Consider the following 25,442-nt stretch of genomic DNA (forward strand, 5'->3'; position numbering starts at 1 on the left):
CAAACTAGATAAAAGAAAACTGAATAGTGCTGTATTTGAATTAAAATATAGCAAATTTATCCTAAAAGATTTCTTTCTGAATTGAAATGAGTATTGTGTGCCAGAAATATTAAAGGTTTCAACTTAGCTATTTGCAGCTGTTTTACATTGTGATCTAATCTAAAATTAAATTAACTTTGTTATGTGAGAATTTATGTTACAGAAGGAAAGAAATATGTTGCCTATCCTCCTCTTCCACTCTTTTTCTACAGAAGTTGCAAGAACCAAGAAGTTTTTTCTCCCCTTTTCTTGTTTAAAGAAAGAGAATTAGTCTCAATACCTCTTTCTTCTTTAACTTTCCTGAACCGATCTGGAAAATATTTTGAGGGGAGGGGTATAGATTTTTCCACAAGTAATTTAGATTTTTTTTATTTTATGTTTTATATTTTTCTCTTTTTGGGGGGTTTGGAGTGTGATATGTAATGCCTTGTATGTAAAGTCTGAATATATGAACTCGTGTATAGTTTACAGTTTTATATGTTGTCTATTGTCCAATGGAATAGGGGAGGAATAAATAAAAGGTGTTATATATTACGCGGTTTCTCCATTTTGCTAAGACAGGAAATAACAGTAACTGCAAGGGAAGTGTCTATGTTGATATTGTATGCAGGATTATTAGGTAAAGAATTAAAATTATTGGAATTTACAACTGTAGTTCTCTATTTATGTTGCAACCGCGAGGCCTACGGATCCTGTTGCGGGCATGGCCTAAGGCTGGTGTTGAGAGCACAGTCGCTAGCTCATGGGACGGCGTGAGCCCCTGAACCACGGCACAACTCAGGGAGGAACCCCAAGGGAGGTGAGAGCATGCAAGCATGGGCAGAGCAGGAACAAAGCAGGACTGGAACCAAGGCAGGGAACTTCAGAGCAGGAACAAGGCAGGATCAGCCCTCCACTGGACCTACATGTACCAGGGTGACCCAGCAACACAATGCTGGTCACAAGAGTAGCCCTCCGGCCACTCGGTAGCCCTTTCGGACCCGCCACTTGGAAACGATGAGTGCGTAAGGCCAGACGGAGGCTGAGGGCAGGAACAGGACAAGACAGGAACTCAGGAACTAGGAAGACTCGGATGAAGACTCAGGTTACTCGGAAGACTCAGACGAAGACTCAGGTTACTCAGGAAGACTCAGACTCAGACTTGGATACTCAGGAAGATTCAGACAAAGACTTGGATACTCAGAAGCCTCGGACAAGGATTCAGGTTACTCAGAAGCCTTGGACATGGATTCAGGATTCAGACAAAAGTACTGGGTGAGAACTGCATCGCAGCGTACCCTACACAGCCGCCCATGGGTGGTCGGAGACCATGCTGAACGCGAAGCAGACTCCAGGCGAGGAAGTGGAACTTGAGATTGGAACATGTCGAAGATTCAGTTGAGGCCTGCACTGGGACGCGCCCTACACAGCCGCCTGTGGCTGGTCGCGGACTACGCTGAAGCGGAGCAGGTTCTGGCAGAGACTTAAGCATGGACGGAAGCAGGCACAAGGGACTCCGAAGACCGGGACAAGATTTAAGACTCAGGATTCAAGACTCAGGATTCTCAGAAGCAAGGCATTAAAAACAGGAGTCTTCCAGAGACTTGCGCTGCAATTAAGAAGAAGGCCTTGTACCATGAGGTGCCCTACACAGCCCCCCATGGGCTGGTCATGGACCACGACGGTGGCACGCCAGGAAAGGTGGACACAAGGAATCTGGGAACTGGTTGCAGAGGCGAAGACGAGGACATCAGGACCAGGACATCAGGAACACTGAACATCTGGAACATCAGGAAATGGAACAGGCGATGAAGGAACTCCAATGAAGGACAAGACCAGGAACATCAGGACGAGGAGAACAGAAACACGAAGAACACAGAATGAAGAGCCTAGACAAGTGAAGACCACAGAGGACCTTGATCCAGCAAAGAAGAACATGGACGACCATGGAACCTGGATTCGAAGGCCCTGAGGAACAAGAACTGAGCCCTTTTATAGGACTGAAGCAGGAAGTGAAGCTGATGAGGACTTCTGGTGGGGCCGCGGGCTTTTCCCACCACTGGTCCTTTAAATCAGAAGAAGAGGCACGTGCCGGCACCTAGAGGAGGGCCCAGGGAGTAGAGCAGGATCAAGGACAGCGGCAGCCCTCAGGCAGAGGCAGCCTCTGAGCCGCAGAATGCAGATAGCAGAGGAGTGAGGCGTCCCAAAGGTGACACAGGCTGTGAAGAGGGAAACAGCAGCAGCAGCGGCTTCTGGCCGCGTGAAGGGGTCCCGGCAGCGACTTCCCCGCCGCGGAGAAGGAGTCAGCAGCGGCGCTTCAGAGCCACATTGAAGATGAACATTGGCGGCTTGCAGGCCGTGAAGAAGCGGAGTCCCGGCGGCAGCACCAAGTCACGGCAGAAGAGAAACGGCTGCAGCATGGTCTGGGAGTGGCCTAGCCCACAGGAAAGGATGTGGCAGTGTCGGGCCAGCCTGGGGTAAGTGGAGGACCTGTCCGTGGGAAGGGGTCTGCTGGCAGGTTCATAACAATTTATCCAAAGGAGGAAACAGCACTTTACAGCTTGCACATAATTTAAGATTTGTTTTTTGCATATCAGATATTACCCACAAGCATCTGAGTAAATAGAGAGAATGAATGAACAGTTTAAACATATTTGCATAAGCATAGTAATGGCTCACTGAGAAAATGGATATGTTACTTATCAAAAGATCTCCAGGAGCTGAACAGCTAACAGTGGAGGGAAACACCTCACCCTTACACAGAATCATGGTCCATCTATCCCTTCACTTTACAGACAGAAGCATTGGGACTATGGGAAATGCATATCATGCTCACTTGCTTCATGGGGATGGTCCTGATTAGGAAACGCTGCTTGAAATGTAATAATTGATTATTATAATGCTGTGTCATAGGAAATATCTAATTGTGCACCTAGCTAAATGACAAGTTCCACATACTTACTTACATTCCTTTCCAACCATGCTTTCCACAACTGTTTTCCCTATGCAGCTGGTTGGGTCAGAAAAAATTAGGACATCTGAATGTTATTCCTTTTATCCCTTCCCATAAGATCCAGATCTCAAAGGAGGGGAGGGGGAATAGGTAAGTAAGGTAGATCTGAGTTTAACAATTTCAGATATATAGTATATAAAAAGAAATAAAATCAAAGCTGAATATGAATTACCAGCATGAAATACTGACAAGCAAGGACTTGAAATCAGAACTCAGCACAGCATGGGAAGATGTCCAAACAACTACAGATGTAAAACTCAGGAAAGTACTGTGGTACTTGTGCTAAACAGGCCATAATGACCCAATAAGGCCTGACACTGAACTGCACCAATGAGAGCTTGACAAGGAAAACTTTACCTATGGGGTGTGAGTCCTCCGAGTCAAGGGGTGGAATTTAATGACATTGCTTGGTCTGAGTCTGATCAAGTGAATTTGCTCAGACCTAAGGCCCCAGAGTCCTCTCACTGACCCCCATAATCAACAGTGAGAAAGGAAAAAAGGAAAACAACAGATGTCTGTTAGTAGGGGAGTTATCACCACAGGATTAAGCAGGTTATTTCTGGGTTATGTTTTGGGAGACTGTATGTGCCTTTCAAAATATGTTTTCAGATGTGCAGATGACAAAGATATACCTAACAGATCTAAAAAGAGAAAGATTTTGTGTTTTCAACCTGAATTTCCAGAAGACACAGAAGCTATGCTGGTTGGGATGCCTCTCCAGGAGTAAGGAAATTGAGCTTTTGTTCTACAGTATATACTATGCAATTTATTGTGGCACAGAATTAGATGCTAATTATCATAGCTTACTGCTGTATTATTATTATTTGCATTATCTTATGTTCACTGCATTGCATTCTGAAGTATAATCACACTCACAATAAACCAGCTGCTGTTATCTGACCTCAGACTGACTCAGAGTATGTGGCATATCACTGTTTAGTTTGCTTATACCCAGGGATCACTTTTTGGCATGCTTATACTAAGGGGTCACTGTTTGCTTTGGTTACTCGATGTTAGTTCCACATTAGGAGTTACCACCCAGGAAAGGGATCTAGGCGTCGTAGTGGATGACACATTGAAATCGTTGGTTCAGTGTGCTGCAGCAGTCAAAAAAGTAAACAGAATGTTGGGAATTATTATTTATTTTATTTTTATTTTATTTATTGTTTTTATTAGAAAGGGAACGGTGAATAAAACAGAGGATGTCATAATGCCTCTGTATCGCTCCAAAGTAAGAATGCACTTTAAATTTTGTGTAATAATCACAAAGTATAAAATTCAGCTATGAATGAAGGAGCTCTTATTGAAGGAGTCTTATTGAAGGAGTCGTAAGACTCTTACGACTCCTTGTTGAAGGAGTCATAAGACTCCTTCAATAAGAGTTCCTTCATTTATAGCTGAATTTTATACTTTGTGATTATTTCATATTTTCAAGCTATTTGGGGTTTTTTATTGTACTGTGTCTTTAAATACTGTGTGCGGTTCTGGTTGCCGCATCTCAAAAAAGATAGTTGCACTGGAGAAAGTACAGAGAAGGGCAATCAAAATGATAAAGGGAATGGAACAGCTCCCCTTTCAGGAAAGGCTAAAGAGGTAAGGGCTGTTCAACTTGGAGAAGAGATGGCTGAGGGGGGATATGATAGAGGTCTACAAAATTATGAAAGGACTTGAACGGGTAAATGCAAATTGGTTATTTACTCTTTTGGATAATACAAGGTCTAGGGGGAATTCCATGAAGTTAGCAAGTAGCACATTTAAAACTAATCAGAGAAAATTATTTTTCACTCAATACATCGTTAAGCTCTGGAATTCATTGCCAGAGGATGTGGTTATATCAGTTAGTGTAGCTGAGTTTAAAAAAGGTTTGGATAAGTTCCTAGAGCAGAAATCCAAAAACTGCTATTAATCAATAAGGATTAAACTTGCTAGGTTGGCCACTGTTGGACACAGGATACTGGGCTTCATGAACCCTTTGGTCTGACTCAGTATGGCATATCTTATGTTCTTATATCCAGGGACCAGTGTTTGGTTTGGTTATACCCAGTGATATCTGCCAGATTTAGAGATCCAAACTCCCTAGACTGCAAATAAGGACAACTATTGATCCCTTGGCCATGGTCCAAACTCTTATGCAGATAATAAACAGGAACTGAAGTAAGTTGCCCCAAAAAGGTAAAAAAAAAAAATTTAATTTAGGGATTTGGGAGGGGAGGGGAAGGGGAAAGGAGGATAGTGTAAGGGGTAGGGAAGTTCCCTTCCACACCGCTTCTTAATTGGAGCGGACTGGGAGGGAACTGGGGAACACAGGCATGCGTCGCCGCACGAAAGTAACTAAAATCTACCCCTGCTTTCCTCCTGCTTTTTCCGCCGCCGATGAGATTGGGTCCACCAGCAGCAACACAGACCTCGCCCTGCTCCCGACACTGCCCCACCGGATGTAGCGCCCTGTCTAATTGCGCAGTTTGCACACCTGGTGATGCCGAGCCTGGTAAGCATTGATGGAAGCGTGGGATAGTGTTTTTAACTGCCTGCATATAGAGTATGCTGCATCACATGGTAAACATACTCTTATGGATTATTTTTAAATTATTTATTGTGGTTTTCAGGGTTCAGTCTCAGGTGTACAAATTTAGATATTGATGATTTTTGTTGAACCTTGGGTTTACAAAACACAGCATAGCAGTTCTCCTCTCTCTCAATATCAACACTTCCACACTGAGTTGTGTTCTAAATGAATTTTGCATTATTTGCTTTGTGACCAGGCTTTGCCTGTCATAAGAACATAAGAAAATGCCATACTGGGTCAGACCAAGGGTCCATCAAGCCCAGCATCCTGTTTCCAACAGAGGCCAATCCAGGCCATAAGAACCTGGCAAGTACCCAAAAACTAAGTCTATTCCATGTTACCATTGCTAATGGAAGTGGCTATTCTCTAAGTGAACTTAATAGCAGGTAATGGACTTCTCCTCCAAGAACTTATCCAATCCTTTTTTAAACACAGCTATACTAACTGCACTAACCACATCCTCTGGTAACAAATTCCAGAGTTTAATTGTGCGTTGAGTAAAAAAGAACTTTCTCCGATTAGTTTTAAATGTGCCCCATGCTAACTTCATGGAGTGCCCCCTAGTCTTTCTACTAGTCTGTCACTAATGTTGTTGTCCAGTCTTCATCTAGGAGTTTTTGCATTTTGGGGTCCTCCCCCCTGCTACATCCCACCTTTTTGTAGGATGTATCTCAGGAATATAAATTTCTCCCTGAGCCTGTGATCTTGCTCATTGCCTCTCCCCACGCGGAGTGATTGAGAGAGTGAGAATTATTTGGGGTTGTTGGTCTTTCCTCCCCAAGGATTGATCAAGGAGAGTTGGAGATTCTGAAAGAGGAGAGTGGAGATATTGAGTGTAGGGGAGTGTTGGAGTTTATAAGATTTTTGAAGATTTTGGGGATTTGAACCAGTTTCTGAAGAGAAGGGCAAACTCCTGGTATCTTGAAGGGTTCTAGATCTTTTGCCAGTCTACAGGAGAGGTTAGAGATTTTTTCATAGATTTTTTAAGTTATCTATTTTTTGCAGAACTATTTTGAACAAGGAGATTGTCATCTAGCCCTGGTTATCCTACCCTCCAAGGGGAAGGAATTCTAGAGTTGAACACTGGTTCAATTGGGAGAAAAACAACCAGGGGATTTACTATGGATAAAGAGTCTATTCATTCTTTATTTGATTTTCCTGATACTATTTTTTTTTTTCTCAATACTATCTTGATCTTATTTCAAATTTGACGTACATTTTTCTTTGAACACCACATTCTTGGATTCTGTGGTTCCTCTGCCACCTGAATCCCCAGTGGACCATATTGTTCCCATCTGAGACTACCACTGATCAGTTATCCTGAAGGAGTGGGGTGAGTGTGAATTTAATGACTAAGTCCATGACTGCACCAGGGGCCCAGACGTTTACAACCTCCCCCCCCCCCCCCCCACCCCCCCCCCCCCCCCCCCCCCCCCCCCCCCCCCCCCCCCCCCCCCCCCACCGGATGAACCCTGGTGTCTCAGGGGGATCTTGTAAGGCGAGTGTTTGAAGGAGAGATCCGGAACATAGAAGAGCAGCAGAGAATTTTGTGACCCCCCCTTCCTAAGTTTGCTACACCCCACAAAGTGGGGGAGGGGGGGTTATAGCTCAGTACAGATTAAATCAATATACATATGATGTAAAAAAAAAAAAAAAAAGGTGGACTAAATTCACATTCTGGGCCTCCAAGCAAACATTTGACAGATGTCCTCCAGAGGAAACCCTATTCTGGATGTTCTTCCTGCTACTCCTTTACTCCCCCCCACTTCCTCCGTGGCCTCTTATAGGATCTATCCCTGCTGCCTGCTCCTTTCTGCCATACCAGTCCATGACAAATCCCCACATTCTCACTTCACTAATCCATCTCCAGCCCTTACCTCATGTGGCTAGTCCCAAACTTGGCACAAACAAACATCTTCAGGGCATGGAGGAACTACAACAGAATTCAAAATCAGTGCAGGGCCAGGGAATGTTTTGCTTTTTTTTCACCTTATACTTTTTTGGTTTTGCTTATTTTGATTACTCACTGGTATCTCTTCCACCAGGACTGAATGCAGCCAGCTCTGCAGTTATTTCTGCTCTTCTGTGGGCATACAGCATGGGACAATGGAAATTCTTCTCCCTCCCCACCCACATCTACTGGTAAGACTGAAACATGATGCCTGTGAGCCAGAATACACTCACAGGCCCTGCAGCAGCATCTCCACTTCTTTTACCCACACAGGTTTCCTGATTCCACAGGACCCTCTGAAGGGCGGGGAAGCAGGCTTGTGAACACACTAGCTCACAGACTCTGTACTGATTTTTCATGAATGAGATTACAGTTTATTGCCTGTACCTCCCTGCCATTAGGGTTGCCAGCTCTCCTGATTTATTTTTTTTTTTTTTGGGGGGGGGGGATACAGAAAAAAAGAGGAAGGGCTAAAATGTTCAGAAATGTCCTGAGTTTAGCCATTCAACTGCAGATTATCAACTGAACCTTCCCTGTGATTATACAGGCATCCTAAAGCATCCTATTAAGCCGAAGTCGAACCGACTGTGCTGCTCTTTGATAGAATGCTTTATCAAAGTTACACAAGCGGAATCGAAACACTGAGTCAGTGTCAGTATGCAGGACAGACCTTCCAAGACATGCATGGCCTGAGATAATTTTCTCTTTTTAAATACATATAAAAATTCTTTAAAAATATTGTCAACTAGAAAAGTTGGACTTTGAAAAGTTTGACGTTAGTGACCGATTAATATAATTTTAGGCGCACATGAGATTTGTCACATATGACATATGTGTACATTAACAGAGAAAAAGAATCAGGATTTAAATACAATTATACACATTCAAAACAGAATTACATTTTATTTTTACAAAATTCACAACATATCATAATACTCAATATTATAACATACATATATTGCCTATGTAAGGAACTGCATATGCATGAGCCCCTCTTGCCGTGACGCAGCCTCGCAGGTAGAGTCCTGAGACTTACGCCAGCAGTGGGTGAACGAGTCTTAGCACAGGTGACTATGACTGAGTCCAAAACTCTATACAAAGACCGGGCTACAGCTGAAGCCAGGCAAGGGCAAGGCTGATAGCTTGAGGCAAGGCTTATGACTCATGACAAGTATGATGGCTTGAAACAAGGCTGAGCCTAATTTGGAGCTGAAAACTGCAGTAGAAGCACAGGCAAAGACTGAAGCGCAGCTGAAGGTTGAAAAGACAGAACCAGGCTGGAGCTAAAGGTCTGAGCAAGACAGAAGACTGGAACCAACAGGAACAAGGTGATCTTCTTGCTGAGGCAATGAATCCAACTCCAGGCAGGCTAAGTAGTCTTGAGCATGTGATATCATCACTGGGGCGAGTACCCAACTCTCCTGCCAATGTGTGTCAAATCGTGTGCACCAATGCGCATGCACACCCTAAGTGTGTCTTCCCTGGGTCCTAGTAGCACACATGTCTGAGCATCCAATTGCAGCTCTCTGCTGCACGGTGAACGTCCGCCACTGAGGAGTCTGGGAAGGCAGATGGATTCTAACAATACCCCCTCCTCAAGCCTCCTCCTCAAGTCTCTTCTCTTCAGCTTCTGAGGAGATGAAGGTACTATTTTACCAACTGGGGGCTTGGGCATCCAAACCCAGGATCCAGAGATTCTTTGGTTTTGAGACTGAACTGAAAAATCATTCAAAGCAGAAGGCTTAACTGAAACAAAGGTTGAAAGATTGGACAAGGATTGAGACTGGTCCTGATCGACAGACAAATATTCTTTGGCAGAAGGACAACAAAATTCAGAATTCACAAAGGAACAGGATATACATTGAAGTGGCAAAAAAGGCACTTCAGACGAGGTGGTTCGAAGTGAAGAGGCTGGATACAAAGATGAAACAATACAATGTTTTCGGTAGGACGGACCCCATTGGTCAATTTGTAAAGAATTCCAGTCAATAGATGGTTGATGAAGACTCAGCCAGAGTAGTCCAAGTACAAGAGGATTGGATGCTTTAGATAGCACATAGAACTAAATATTCTCTTGGTGAAACCCAATCTGCATCCTGATGGGCAAGGAAGGAGTTCTCCGTTGCTGGTTAAACTGGTAGTAGGGCAACCACATTGATGTAGCAGTGATTCTTGAAAAAAGATGCCCCCAGCTCCGGAATTTACTAAAGCTTTGGTCTGAACTGAGTGCTTTCCATAGGTAAGATACACCTGAACCGTTAGTAGTGGAGAGGAAGCAGGACGGTGCAAGGCTGCCTTGCCGGTGAGACTTCTCTTTATAGAGTTTTCTGGTCTCAGGGGGCACTGATGGGTTCCAAAAATATACTCCCTGTGCAAACATGTTTTAAGCATATCTTTCATGTTTTATACATGCTAAGTATGTCTTTCTGAGCATATTTTTGGGTTAGCGTGCTTTTTTTTTAACTTCCAATACATTAGCATACTGCATCGGGAGTTAACTCTTTTTTAGTATGTGAGTAAAGAAAACATGCACTAAAGTTCAGGGAACATTTTATACTTGCATCTTATTATATCTGAGCATGAAACCAAATCCTTCTCACTTTCCTACTAGAGCTGGGATTTTATTTATTTATTTATATAAATTTATGAATCGCTTTCCAACTTTTACAATAAAGCTTTTCAAAGCAATGTACAAAATATTAAACAAAATAAACAATAAAATTAAAATACATATGATAAAAGTAATAAAACAAATTATACTAAAATCATGATAACACATATCTTCTTAAATTAATCCTTTTCAGATACCATAACCAGGTTGTCATCTTATGCTGAAACTGCATCAAAGCTGCCTCCTCTCTAATTGATAGGGGAAGATCATTCCAGATTTTCGGCACTTAGTAAATGAACAATTTTGTAACTTAACATGTCAGAAGGCCTTAACTGATGGAAGGTGAAGTTGATGACAATACTGTGAACATGCATGCCTGAGTTAAGACCTCCAACATTGCCTCTGGTGCCAAATTATCATAGGTGTCAGAGTGCAGATCCTGATGCCATCCCTTCATCCAGACCTGGCGATGCTGATCCTGTAGTAGTAACTCCAACAGGAAACTTCAGCATGAATCCTTCAAGCCTTCATGAGCTGACAGGCCCTATAATGCCCTGCCCCCTTGCACTGGTTTCCATGGAAACAAGAAGATGTGCAGGAGTGGTGGGCAGGGCCACAAAGCCTGTAAGTACACAAGGGCTTGCAGGCCCCATGCTGAAGTTTCCTGCTGGATTTGGTGCTGCTTTGAGACCAGGGCTGGAGCCACTCTGTAGGACTAGTGGCAGAGGTAAAGGTGGAATGCTAAGAGAGAGAAGGATCTGGGCAGGGGCAATGGAAGTGGTTTGGTGTTCTTTCATCTCTGATGAATTCTAGGGAGCTGGGGGAGGAAATCTATTCCCATCCTCCAACTGAAGGGACCCAGAGGAAAAGAAAAACATTGCCTCTGGGCACTCCAGTTTTAAATCCGGCCCTAGGAAAGGACTGCCTGTCCTGTCTCCTGACCTGGGAAAGAAGATGATTGGGGCCTGAGGGCAGGATGCCCAGGCCTTCAGGATTTGGGAGGTTTTCTGCCTCGGGGGCTCAAGAGCGAATTCTTGAAATACTCTGACGATTCAAGGAAGAGGTCTCTAAGAAGAGGGGGATTAAGCTTATACTCATGTCTGAGAAGGATTTCTTCAGAGCGTCGGAGAAAGAGGATTCATCTTTATGGGGAGTCAGAGGGAACACTGCCTAAAGGAGAGAATCAACTAATCACCAACTAATTTCGTTCCCTTTGCATAGACAATCTCCAACACCCACACTTCAAGGGAACCCCTTGCTATGTGGTAATGTGCGATGGCTATATTTAAGGATACCCAAAGCAGAAATTGAGTACTAGAATAAAGGGTATACAGTCCCGGGATTCCACATCAATTTTAAATATCATAAGTTTTTATTATTCATATCGGCAACTCCACTGTATATACCAGCAATTGTTTGAAAAGGAAGGGTCCCCCGACACGGACCCGTTTTCGCCAGGGGCTGCATCGGGAGGGACGCACAAGAGAGTTAAATAAGTACAAGGTAGATCTTCAGAAAACTTGACAGGGACCCTTCCTTTTGAAACAATTGCTGGTATATACAGTGGAGTTGCCGATATGAATAATAAAAACTTATGATATTTAAAATTGATGTGGAATCCCGGGACTGTATACCCTTTATTCTAGTACTCAATTTCTGCTTTGGATATATATTAGAGTGCTAGCCGTGCTCGGTTTGCTGTGGACCCTATATTTAAGGATAACCACTTTGTGATTGTCCCTCTTAATAGCCCCGTTTTTTGCTCTTTATTAGTTACTCAATATTTTTAAATGCTTTTTATGTGTCTGGTTTTTTTTGGTTCACTTTTCCCCGGCGGTCTATCCGACCCATACAGTATTTTTTCTTTTTTTGTATTTATCTAGATAGACCAGCATAGGAATTCCTGAAGTGCATCAGCCAAAGTCGCCTGGGTCTACTGAGAAGGAGTTCCATTCAAGCTCACAGTACCATTGTGGGGAAGTGCCTAGGGAAGGTCTCATGAGAAGGGTACCTACTGCAAGGCTGTGCAGATTTATCAATGACTGTGATGGTGACTTTTTCTTCTGGACTTTTTATTGTCTGTATTGATGTGCATTTAGCAATAGTGTACCATTTGTGATTTACACCTGAATTCAAGTGTCAGTAAAAGGACTGTATTTTGAACAACAGTCACTGTGTGCCTGTGTGGGTTTTTGTGCTGGACTATTGCAGAAAACCTCTGGAAAACAATCTCTATGAGTCTTGAATGATATTGAACCCCCCATCGGGAGAAGAACCCAGTAACATGGGTGAGAATGTGGCCCCAGCACCCCTCAGTCAGCTGCTTAGCCATGGTAGCCGGCAGACACAGGCTACATGTATTCAGCCCAACTTTCAAAACTGTCTACATGAATACACCATGTGAGTGTGTAAGTGGGCAAGCGGCGATTTATGCTAGCATTTTATAAACTGTGTGGCAGGAATTGCACAGGTCATAAAATACTGTATATTTCTGCCCTGAAAGTACACATGTATGTTTCGGTATGCGTGCATATTTATAATGCAGGAAAACCACATACTTTAACCATTTAAAAAAAAAAATATGCATGTACTAATTGTAACAATTTGCATGTAATTTATTTATTTAGAATATTTCTTGACCACCTATCACCATTTCTAGGCGGTTCATAAGAAACGTACAGAATCATAAAACAAACATTTATAAGGTAATAAAAGAAAACACGAACATGAAAAAAGAAAAATACCCAACCTCAGTAAACAAATAGCAATCATTCACCTTAATTAAAACCTTACCTCCCATCACGCTACACTTTCTCCTCCACTTCTTTGAACCATTATATGATGCTATACCATAAAGTAAGATTCATCCAGACACCATGGGGCAGGCTTGCTCAAAGAAAAAGGCTTTAACAGCTTTCCTAAGCTTTAGTAAGGAAGGCTCTATCTTTACAGTTTCTGGAAGGAGTTCCAGGTGGTTGGCGCTTGAATGTAGAAAGAGCGTTCTCTGAACTCGTCTAGTCGGACTTCTCAGAATGATGGAATACAGAGCAGATTTTTATTCTCTGAATGTAATTATCTTACTGGTTGATATAATTTTAAGGCTGCATTAAAGGAAGGTGGGGGCCAAACCCCAAATCCCCTTAAATACAAGCATCACCACTTTCAATTTTCTCGCCACATTATAGGGAGCCAATGCAATTTTGCTAAAGTGGGGGAAATATGTTCTCAAAAAGGTATCCCAGCAATAACGCATAGATTTAGGGAAAAAAACACACATAAGGAACTGCAGTAATCCAAGATGGAAATGATCAAGGAATGTATAACACAGTATACATGCCAGGAGTTTTTATAAAGTATGCCCATATTCCACTTTTGAAAACACTTACTTGGCTTTTCCAAGATTAGGCTGAGTATAGTAATGATATCTCTGGCTTTCTGCAGGTTATTTTTATTGTATTTTATTTTATTTTCTGTTATGTTTTATTTTAATTTTTGTAATTTGGAATTATATGTTTTAGTATTGTTTTTATTATGCTATTGTACACCGCACCAACTAGGGATCTCTCTGAGTGAGCAGTTAATAAGAATGAATAAATAAATAAATAAAATACTTGCACTTGGAATCACCAGTTTGCCGATACCTCCACTTCATCCAGTCCATCTAGTTCATCTAGAACCTCCAGCACTTTACCCTGAACTCCCATTAGTTTTCCCAGACCTCCCATTGAAAACTCCACACAAAAGACAAGTGCAATTTCAATTGCGCAAGTCAGTTAGCAGGTGTAAAAGTGTTTAGACAAGTTTTGGTAAGGCATGCGCGTATTCTGCTTACAAAACAGCAACCTGCACACATGCTTCTGAACTGCACCATGCAGCACTTGTAAACCCGCCCCTTTCCTTTGCCTCTTCACATTGACGCAATACAGCAAGTAGGCATGTACTCTCCGGGTTTATAAAATAGCATCCCTCGCATAATTCTTTGAAAATTCCCTTCATTGTAATAAAGCTGATAATGCGTTACCTACTGGAGAAAGGGGATGGTCTATAACACAGAATAAAAGTGATTTACTTGGGTTTTCCGAGCTGTGCAGATCCTCTTGCCAGCATTTTTTTGTTGTTTTTTTTTTATAATTTTCTCTTTATTGTTATTTTAAAATGTACATACATTTTACAGGAAATACTAGTATTGTAGTTAGGAAATCACTAATCCAAAAATTTCTAAATTCAGAAAATAAAAAGAAAAACTATACCTGCATACCAGAACATATAATCTAAGGGGGAGCATACAGGAAATTGTCTTACATGTAAATATAAATATATTTATATATATATAAACATTTACACACTGTGGATTTAAATGCAAGAGAGAGAAGCAGAAACAAAATACACTCTTATGTCACCTCATTTAATACTAAATTGGATTACCATTCAAAGCAATTTTATTACTCAAAAATGTCTCTAGATGTAAAGGGTCTGTAAACATAAATTTCTTTGCCTGAATTGTAACATGACAAACAAGGAAACTTCAAAAAGAAAGTGGCACCAATTGCCACAGTTTTTCACTTCAGGGAGAGAAAATGCTTTCTACGGGTTTGTGTAGCCCTAGAGACATCTGGATAAGTTTGAACTTTATAACCACAAAATTTTGCATCCTTATTTTTAAAATACTTCCTAAACACTTGCTCCTTATCTTGCTCTAACATAAAGGAAACAAATAAAGTAGTTCTTTTATTAATCATATCAAATGACTCTTCCAAAAAGTTGACACTCCCACACAAACTGAATTGTCAGCAATTGAATTATCCACAGTCTCACATTGTATTTCTCACACACACACACACACACATACAACCCCCCCACCAGCTCGTCTAGGATAATAAAAGATTTTAGAATCTTGGGGAATACTCTCATCATTGTACAAAAGTAGTTCCTTAAAAAATGTTTTAACATTTTGTGCAGGGACAGCAATCGGTTCTGAGGAAAATTAACCAATCTAAGGTTTCTTGATCGAATTAGATTATCAATTCTTTCCAATTTACGATGCAGTACCAAGCTATGGGGGTCATTTTCTATCCCTATCACATGCGAAAAGTCCCTTTTCGTGTGCGATAGCTAGATAGGAGCGGAATCGGGGCGGCATCGGCACCGGAAGAGGAGGAGTCGGGGCGGCATCGGGGCAGACGCAGCGGAAACTTTGCTGGTGGTGAAAAGGTAAGACCCCTTACCGCCGTCAGTAGTGCACCCAATAGCACCACCTTTCACGGTGGCGGTATTGGGTGTGAAAGCTGGCAGCAATACTACCATGGTGATGTGATCGCTGCCGGTTTTCGCCGGCCCACTCCCCCGCTTCCCCCCCCTGGGGGGGGGAAGCGGGGGAGTGGGCCGGCGAAAACCATTACCGCAGGATTCATAAAGCCCTGCGAAGATAGAAAATCCAGCCCTATCTTTTATATGCATATTTTGAGAGTTTTGTAATAATTGGTATTTAGAAGTTAATTGGTTCACCGCTGATTCTATACTACCTATTTTCATAGCCTGTTCCTCAGTAGTAGCTCTGTTAGTATTTATCAAAGAAGTTAAATGCACATTCATATGAGACACATTCATATCCAATTTAGTAATTAAATTCTACAAGTCCATCAATGTGACATTAGAAGGTGGTTCAAGTTGACTTTGTACACTTCCTACTGTTGTCAATATTCCTCCCTTAGAGGATTGACAAACTGTAGTCTGTGATGTGGATAAAGATACCACCTGGATAGTTCCAGTTATAGGTGTATTTACTACTATGTCACCATTTGATCTTATTGCAGGCGATGGTTGTAGAGGAGAAAGTAAAAGTTCGACAGGACTCAGAATGGTTGAAAAATTATCACTCATACCGTCCTCTACAGGCATATCGGGCATCCTGATCACATGGATGTCCATTAGGCCTCGGGGTAATAGTTATTTAGGAAATGAGGTTGTTACCTTTGCTTTGCTTTTTCTCCCCATTCCAGGAAACAAATAAAACAAACTAAACGAACTAAGCTGAACAAAGCCATGCGCCTCTTTGGCGCGCGCGGCTTAGGCATCGCGCCGGTGGCGGCAGGGCCTGTCCTGCTGCTGGTTTTATGGGCCGGGGCCACTCCCCTCTGATGTTCAACCACGCCTCCAGGTCTCAGTTCACGGCGGGTTAAGCTGTGCAGGCAGCTATTAAAGATGCAATTTACATGTTCTGCGAGGGGAGAGATTAAAAAGCCCAGCCACTTCCCTCTCTCACCTCCAGAGCTCCCAAATCAAGGCCGCCCAGCCGCTGGTTTTATGGGCCGGTGGCCACTTCCCTCCGACGTTCAACCATGTCTCCAGGTCTCAATTCTTGGCGGATTAAGCTGTGGAGGCAGCTATTAAAGATGTAATTTACACATTCTGCGAGGGGGGAGATAAAAAAGCCCAGTCACTTACCTCTCTCACCTCTGGAGCTCCCAAATTAAGGCCGTCCTGCCACTGATTTTATGGGCCGGCGGCCACTCCCCTCCGACGTTCAACCACGCCTCCAGGTCTCAGTTCACGGTGAGTTAAATTGTGCAGGCAACTTTTAAAGATGTAATTTACATGTTCTTCGAGGGGGGAGATAAAAAAGCCCAGCCACTTCCCTCTCTCATCTCCGGAGCTCCCCTGCCAGTGTTTTTCAAGCAGATTTGGGGTTGTTTTTTTTACTTGATGCATCAAATGCATTTTTGTACTAAATTTTTCTAAGTCCCACATAGGAGTGGTTTGAGCTTATGGTGAATAAAACAAACTGTTTTGTTTCTTCACAGACCCCAGATTCTCTCCCTGTACCATTCTTGGCCAGCTGATTCTGACAAATGAGACTACACTGTTCTTGTCTGGAGTCACACAGATTGATGAGTCTTGTCTGCGAGGATCAGAACTCAAATGATTTTGGGCTTTCTACTTAGCTTCAGAAGTCAAAGCATAGAGCCCAAGGGTGGATGTCTAAATTGTGAAATACAATCATCACAACAGAACGGTGACATCCAAAATTAAAGGGAAACCACTTACATTATAAGAAATAGATGCAAGATGCTTATGCAGCCAGTGACCCTCTCGTCCTAATGCTGGAGCAACAGGAAACTATTAAGCATGAGAAATGCAGTGCCAGCAGTTTTGCTTCTGATTGACAGGGATAAAAATTGGAGGTTGATCTGTTTAAGACATCTCTAATTGTGATTTATGGGCCCCAGTAAATGTTACTTTGACGAAATCTTTTAAAAATCATCAGATTAGCTAAGTGTACAATCCTTTACATTAATTGTTCAATAGCATTTTCTAAATTATAATGGAATGCTCATTTGATGACATGTGATAGCCACACGCAACCAAAATGCACAAGCAGTGCAGCAAGAAATACCAAGAATACAATTTATAAAAATGTTAACTGTAAACCAGTTCATAAGGAGAGGGAGGGTGGAGAAGGATATGAACAGATTATATAAACTTAGGGGCCGATGCAATATCAAGCACGAAAAAATGTGCATCCAAACTGGGCACCCATTTTTTTTTAACATGCGCATATCCCCCTTTCTTGGGCACCCAATGCAATAGCCAAATTAGCTACCACGCTAAAAAGTATGCGCTAGGGATAAATTGTGCGTCCCTAGCACGTCCATGGCATTGGGCGCCCAAGAGATGTGGCTGTGCGCCGGTTAGGAAAATGGCACAGCCACAGGTTAGGAAAACAGATGCTCATAAATTGTGCATCCGTTTTCCTAACCTGACCGCCATCAAGATTTCGGGTTTTTTTCATGCTGCTTCGTGTGGTTCCTCCTATTTAGTATCATCCCAATACTAAGTAGGAACCACAGAAAAGCAGTATTTTGGGCTTTTTTGTGGTAGCTTGGACACATGAACACTTAACACCAGCTCCAGGGCTGGTGTCAAGTTTTGCCTGTTAAAACGTGCGTGTCAGGCGCATGGTGAGATTTTGCATCGGGGCTAATAGCCTCATCTACATGGCATTTATATGTGATGAGCGCTATTAGCTATGCTCTAGTTTGGGTGCGCATTTTGGATGCACTAATCCCATTATTGCATGGGAGTTATTTTAGCAGGTCTAAAACGCACGTCCAACGGCACAGCTAGCTGTGCACTAGGCTAAGTGCATTGTATTGCATCGGTCCCTTCAATTTTAACATCATCCCATTATCTACTTAAAGCTACAATAAATTCAAGTCAAAATTGTATGAATATTTAAAAAAATAAGATTTTGACAGGCTATGATACCTCTTATTGGACCAACATAATAAGGTCAGTATTCAAAAGTTGTGTCCAACTAACTTTTGGAGATAGCAGGACAAATATGCAGTTTTTAAAACATCCTCCTTGATGAATGGGTAGATTTTCTCCAGGCAAACTGTTGCTTGTGTAACAGATACCTGGCTTCTGCTATCAATAAGCCCAAGCCCTGGGTGAATTGTTAGTTAGCTAGTGCAGGTTAGGTTAATGAATGGGAAAGGTTACCATTCAAATACAGCCTCTCCCTTGAGGGTACTGGAATGGCCATCCCTCTGGGAAGGTTTTTTAAGCAGCTCTCTCCAGAATCTGTGGACAGTCCCTTACGGTTTGCTAGCAGTTAGGAGGTAGTGAGGAGATTTTCCTCTGTAGGTTTTCAGGCCAAGTCAGAAGAGTCAGGCACATCTGGCCTGGGGATCTTGATCAAGGTCGGAAGGGTATTCCATCCAGTACAGTCACTGCCTGGTTGGGATTTCCCTCTGGGATGTTTTTTTCAGGTTGCCAAATTTTCTTGGTAGAAGCCTTGTAAGATCCTGGGTGTTATGGTATGTAAGTCCTATGGGCTGTTGCAAGATTGGTACTGCCCGGCTGGTGAACCAGGTAGGCCCCCGCCGACAGCAGGCATAAGAGCATAAGAAATTGCCTTGCTGGGTCAGACCAAGGGTCCATCAAGCCAAGCATCCTATTTCCAACAGAGGCCAAACCAGACCACAAGAACCTGGCAATTACCCAAACACCAAGAAGATCCCATGCTACTGATGCCAGTAATAGTAGAGACCATTCCCTAAGTCAACTTGATTAATAGCAGTTAATGGACTTCTCTCCAAGAATTTATCCAATCCTTTTTTAAACCCAGCTACACTAACTGCACTAACCACATCCTCTGGCAACAAATTCCAGAGCTTAATTGTGCATTGAATGAAAAAGAATTTTCTCTGATTAGTCTTAAATGTGCTACTTGCTAACTTCATGGAGTGCCTCCTAGTTCCTCTATTATCCGAAAGTGTAAATAACCAATTTACATCTACTCATTCGAGACCTCTCATGATTTTAAAGACCTTTATCATACCTCCCCTCAGCTGTCTCTTCTCCAAGCTGAACAGCCCTAAACTCTTCAGGCAGTCATGCACATGCAGAGAAAAGGATTAGGATTCACCTGTGCCACCCTCTTCCCCTGCAGTTTTAGCCTTTGTGTTCTGAGGCCAGCAGGACTTAGGCGAGGATCCCGTAGGATACGGTCAGGTAGCATCAGTACGCAGGCCAAGGTCAGAGCACATCAGTATCCAGGGCAGGTCAGGTAACACTCTGAGAGGAGGAGCAAGGGCTGGAAGAGACAAGACACAAACAGACAAGACAAGGACTGGAACCAAAAAGGCATGGACAGGCAAAACAAGGACTAGCAGAGACAAGGCGAAGAGCGAGGTTGGAGCAAGGCAGGGCAAGGAGCAGGTTGAGGCAAGGCGAGCGAAAAGAATGCAAGGTGAGGAGTTGGAACGAGGCAAGGCTGGAACAGGAATGTTAACACATACTGAAGGCAACAGACACTGGCTAGTGGAACTGAGCTTCCTTATATACCAGAGCTGGGATGACATCATCAGTTAGCACCTACAGGAAATACCGGCTATATGATCTATAAAAGGGCTACAGGAAGTGCAAGTGGATTCAAACAGGTCATAGGATGCAGCATGCTGCAGGAAGCTCTGCCAGAAGTGCCTGAGGTAATGGGCATTACAGTACCTACCCCTCTAGGCCCCCTCCCCAGGCCCTTGAGTTTGGGCTTGTGAGGGAAGAGCCCATGAAATTCTGTGGTGAGCTAGGAAGTTTAAAGATTCTTGGAAGGTTCCCAGGTATTCTGTACTAGATCATACCCTTTCCAAGAGGTTAGATAATAAAGTTTTCCCCATTTCTTTTTGGTGTCCAGTATTTTTTGAACCTCAAATCACTTTTCTGGTTCTATTGGTACGGGGGTCAGACTGAGTCCAGAGACGCAAGGAGCAAACTTTGCTGAAGGAATATTTGGGTGGAGATCCTCTTTGCTTAGCCAGACTTTATCCCCTAATATAGACTGGGTTGTGGGATGGCACTTTTTGCCAACCCTGACCAGGGGTGTGGAAAGCTTGAAGGATCCACATTCCAGTTTCTCCTTTATAACATCAGACATTGCTGGTGTGTCAGGAACAGATCGAGGGTGGGCTCTGCTACGAGGAGGTACTTGCTGGGAAGAAGGTCAATGTTATTATTGTAAGTCTGGTGATGATTCTGCTTGTTGCTTATTAGCATCCTCTTTTAAGTCATATAGGTTCGTGAGGGCTCGGGTGTTAGTGGGAGCGTGGACCAAGCAAGGGTCAGTGGTGAAAGAACCAATTGTAAGCACTTCTGGAAGCAACTGGGTCCCCACTGACTGATTTTAGCTGCTGACTAATTGACATTTGGGTTATGCTCCTTGAGACATGGTAGCCCCAACATAATGGGGATGAGGAAGGGGATTTGTTCCAGGTATAAGGTTCCAGTCTGGAGTGTTACAGGAGCTGTGGCTGTCTGTAGCTTACCAGTTAGTGGCTGCCCATACACTGAGGAGATCGTGATTGAGGATACCAACTGTATGATCAGGAGGTTGTATTTCCATACCAGATCTTCCTCAATAAAATTTCCTGCTGCTCCAGAGTTCAGAGTGCCTTGGTGTGGATTTGTATCAAGCACTTTCCAATATTACTGGAATCAACATCTGCATGGAGGGTGGTGGACTAGGTCGATCTAAGCCTGCTTCCCCAACCAGCATTAGACCCAGGAGTTTCCCTCTGGGCAGTGTGGTGTAGTGACCCAACTCAGTTCAGTATAGGCAGCGCTGGAGGTGCTGGCATCTGCGCCTCGCCTCTTCAGAGATCTTGACTCTACCACATTGCATGGGTTCCTCCATCAGAGGTGGTGGCACTTGTAATCCCATCCTCTGGTGGGATTACAAGCAGTCCTGGAAAGCCAGTAATCAACTCCAGGTGTCTACAAGAGGAATCTCTCTCCCAGACTCATTCCTAGAATCTTATATCAACTTGGATGCAAAGGGTGATGAGGTCGTCCAAGGCCAAAGGCACGTCCCTACCGGCCAACTCAACTTTGATGCGATTGGTGATACCCTGCTAGAAGAGGGTAACCAGGCTTCCCTGATTACAGTGAACATAATCGCCTATCACCTTCTTCCCCTGCCGAAGATGAAGCAAATTTGCGGCAGCAGAGGTAGAGCATCCATGTTCATCAAAGACCATGTGAAATTGAATTAAGAACTCTTCAAGGTTCACTATGAAGGGTTCATTCCTTTCACACAGAGAGGAGATGTTGCGATCCCCCCTGTTGCTGCGCTAGAGGAGGTATCTTACCTTCCACCGGAGGCCGCTGCGAAGCCAGGGCCTCGCCTGTGTTCCACCCGGGACTTGCTCCAGGGCCTGGGAGGCCTAGCTGTTTCTGTGGCTGTGCCTGTGGCTTGCATGCCAGCGTTTGGACTTCCTGTTTGGCGACGCCCTTCTTCTAGGGGCTGGTCCGCAGCTCTCTTCCCCAGTTATAGGGCCAGCAAGGGGCGGTCCTGACTAACTCCTCCCAGGGAGTTGCCTACAACCTCCAGTATATAAGGACTTGCTTGTTAGTTCCTGTTGGCCTTTGGATTGGGTTACACAGTTGTCTGTGGCCTCTCCCGATCCAGGTCCTCCGTGGTCTGCCGTGTCTAGATGGTACCTTGTCTCGATGTCTGTTTCTGACCTTGCCTAGATGTCTGTTCCTGTTCCTGCCAGCCGTAAGGGCTTCGGATGTCAGTATCCCAGCATCGGAGTTCCTGTTCGCCTGGAGTTTCCCTGCACCCTCCTTTCCTCAGCGTGGTCCACGACCAGCCTTCCTGGGCTGTGTAGGGCGCGTCTGGGACGGGGTGGTCCGTGACCAGTCTAGCTGTGCTGGCTGAGTAGGGCGCCCTGTTGGACAGTGCCATGTTTCCGTCCTGCCTTGTCTACAATGTCTTGCTTCAGCCCTTGCCCTGATGTCTTTGTGTCTCTGCCTTGACCTACGTCCTCGTCTGGTTCCTGAGCCTTCTGTCCTGTTGGGCACTGGTGTGGCCAACAGGAGGGATTCGTCCCACGGGCTCTTGAGCTTCTGCCAGCCGAAGGGGCTTCGGATGTCAGTATCCCAGCATCGGAGTTCCTGCTCGCCTGGATCTTTCCTATGTCTCGCTTCAGCCCTTGCCCTGATGTCTCCAACGTCTTGCTTCAGCCTGTCTTGGATGTCTGCTTCAGCCCCGTCTCACGTCCTCAGTGTAAGGACTCTGTCTGCCCTCGCCTCTCTCCGGCCTGCTGCCCATTGCCGTTCCCAGCGGCAGGTCCGAAAGGGCCGGGAACAGTCGGAGGACCGTTCATCAGTCAACTTCCCCGTGTTGGCTACCATGGGCATGCAGGTCCGGCTGAGGGTTGGACTCCCTGCTTCTGTACCTGCCTGCCTGGCTCACCATGCCTGCTCAGCTCATCTCCCACGGTGTGGCTTGGGGCTCCTCCTTGAGTCCTGCCGTGGCCCAAGGGCTCACCACCCGCTTACGACGACCGTGCCCGCGCGCGCTCGTAACAGGAGACCCAGATAGGGCTAATACGGACAGCAGTGAGAGGATGAAAGGATGAAATGAAATGAGGAAAGAGGCACATTAGAGGCAGGATAAACAGTACGAATCCCTAGAGGCGAGAAAAGTGAAATGAGGAAAGAAGCACATTAGGGGCAGGATCCTTCATACGGGTAAAAAATCTGACAGCAGAAACTAAGACATGAACTATATAGTCTGGGAAAAAAATGGGGGCAGTCTGGGAAAACAAGCAAACACAGGGGTGACATACCAGTGTAAATCAAATAGCATAAGAAGTATAGGTATACAAATAATCAAGGGGGGTGACTTACAGATGCGACACACATTACCCTTAACCAGTTATCCAAGACACAACTCAACCAAGTAATCTACAAGTCCCAGACACCGACGGTTTGTGAATCATATAAGATGTGAGCTTGTTGGGCAGGCGAGATGGGCAATTGTGTCCTTTTCTGCCATCATATTCTATGTTTCTAAGTTTCTATGAATGTCAACTTTGCATGATTGCTTGGGAAACTGGTTGCTTGTGTAGTGCCCCTTGACCTCTTACCTTGTGGGGAATTCATGGCAGGACCCCCCCCCCCCCCCCCAGGGCAGATTCTGTCGGCCCTCGCGTTCTTCATGCCTGGTGGCTCCACCTGCGATAGAAGATGTTAGAGGTAGGGATGTCCCTCCCTTCATCCCAGGAAAACAAAAGGGACTGTGAACAAAGCTGGCAGTATGTACAAATATATACAGGTTTATTAGACTATAAAAACACGACTATGTACATTGCTAATAGGATATTGAACAGCACATTTATCTACATGTGGTTAATAGTCTAAGACCACACAACTATATACATTTCTACAAGATAGCAAGAACATTTAATATTTGGTAATTTGGGGATGTTGGCCCCTCCAGTATACAACCATATAGAATAGAAGGGACCTCTTGAATTCCTGCTTAATCAAGTGTTATTAATATCCTCCCCCTTTTTTCCACAAGTCTCACCCTTGTGAAAATATGCAACTGGGCTGGTAGGCAATGTTGGCCTGGGGGGTTCCATTGTATCTAAACCTCTACCTTCTCCTCGATGCTGCTTCCACTCTGCTGAAAAGTCCATGCCAATGCTGGGGTCCACACCATCCTGGGGACCTAACTCTGCCTCCTGGTTTGATGCTGAGGTCCACACCCTCCTGGGGAACCTGATTCCACCTCCTGGAATGCTGTTGGCATCCATGACTGCCTGGGGAATCTATATGCGCCTCTGGACCTTCCATTGGGGTCCCCTTCTTCCTGGATCACCTCCCAAATTGCTGCTGGAGTCCACACCCTCCTGGTAGACCACTCAATCTGCTGCTGGGATCTCCTTGCTCAATGGGGACCCAGGGTTACCTCCTGGTCTGCCACTTGGGTCCCCTTCCTACTGGGGAACCACTCAAACTGCTGCTAGGGTACACACCCTCCTGGAGGAACCGCTCAATCTGCTGCTGGGGTTCCCCTTCCTCCAGGGGGAACCGCTCTACCACCAGATCTGCCGCTGTCCTTCAGTTTTTCTCCCTTGGTAGGAGGGTTTTACCTGGCTTGGGTTTATACCTCCACTAAGCACATGGCTTGTTTAACTTTCAGTGATTCAGGCCCTCCACAGTCTCAGTTTTCAGTGATTTTAGCTCTGCTAAGTTCATGGCCAGTCATTCGCTATTACCCAGGCTGGCTTGGTCGCTTTCTTTCAGCCAAAAGCCCAAGACAGAGGCAGGGTCATGGAAAGAGAATGTGTATACACCCTTCTATCCTGTCTACCCTTTTTTTCTGTTTCTGAGAACTGGGTACACAAGGGTCTGACTCCACTTCTTAGTCAGCGTGAGTATCTCTTTGCTTCTAGGACTGTTTTTCAGTTCATTTTTCTCACAAATTGCTCTCTCATTCAGAATTATCCAGTGTAGGACTTTTCCAGTCATAGTTCTGTAATTTAAAATTTTGCTATCCTTTGATTTAAAGTGCTTTTTTTTACTGCAAGTTACCAACAGTAGTCCAGGGCGCTGTGACATGCGAATCCCCTACCTCTGTTTCTGACTCATCTATTCAATGTTATACTACCATACCAGAGGAAAACACGGCAATTATTAAATGCCAAACAAATTTTTATTCAATATACAAAATGTTTTTTACATTTGTTCATCCGCACTATGGGGCGGATTTTCAGAGCCCTGCTCGCCTAAATCCGCCCAAAACCGGGCGGATTTAGGCGAGCAGGGCCCTGCGCGCAGGTAAGCCTATTTTACATAGGCCTACCGGCGCGCGCAGAGCCCCGGGACTCGCATAAGTCCCGGGGTTCTCCGAGGGGGGCGTGTCGGGGGCGGTCCCGGTCGTCGCGGCGTTTTCGGGGCGTGTCGGCAGCGTTTTGGGGGCGGGTACGGGGGC

The sequence above is a fragment of the Rhinatrema bivittatum genome, chromosome 5 (genome assembly GCF_901001135.1).
Source record: "Rhinatrema bivittatum chromosome 5, aRhiBiv1.1, whole genome shotgun sequence".
Taxonomy (NCBI): Eukaryota; Metazoa; Chordata; class Amphibia; order Gymnophiona; family Rhinatrematidae; genus Rhinatrema; species Rhinatrema bivittatum.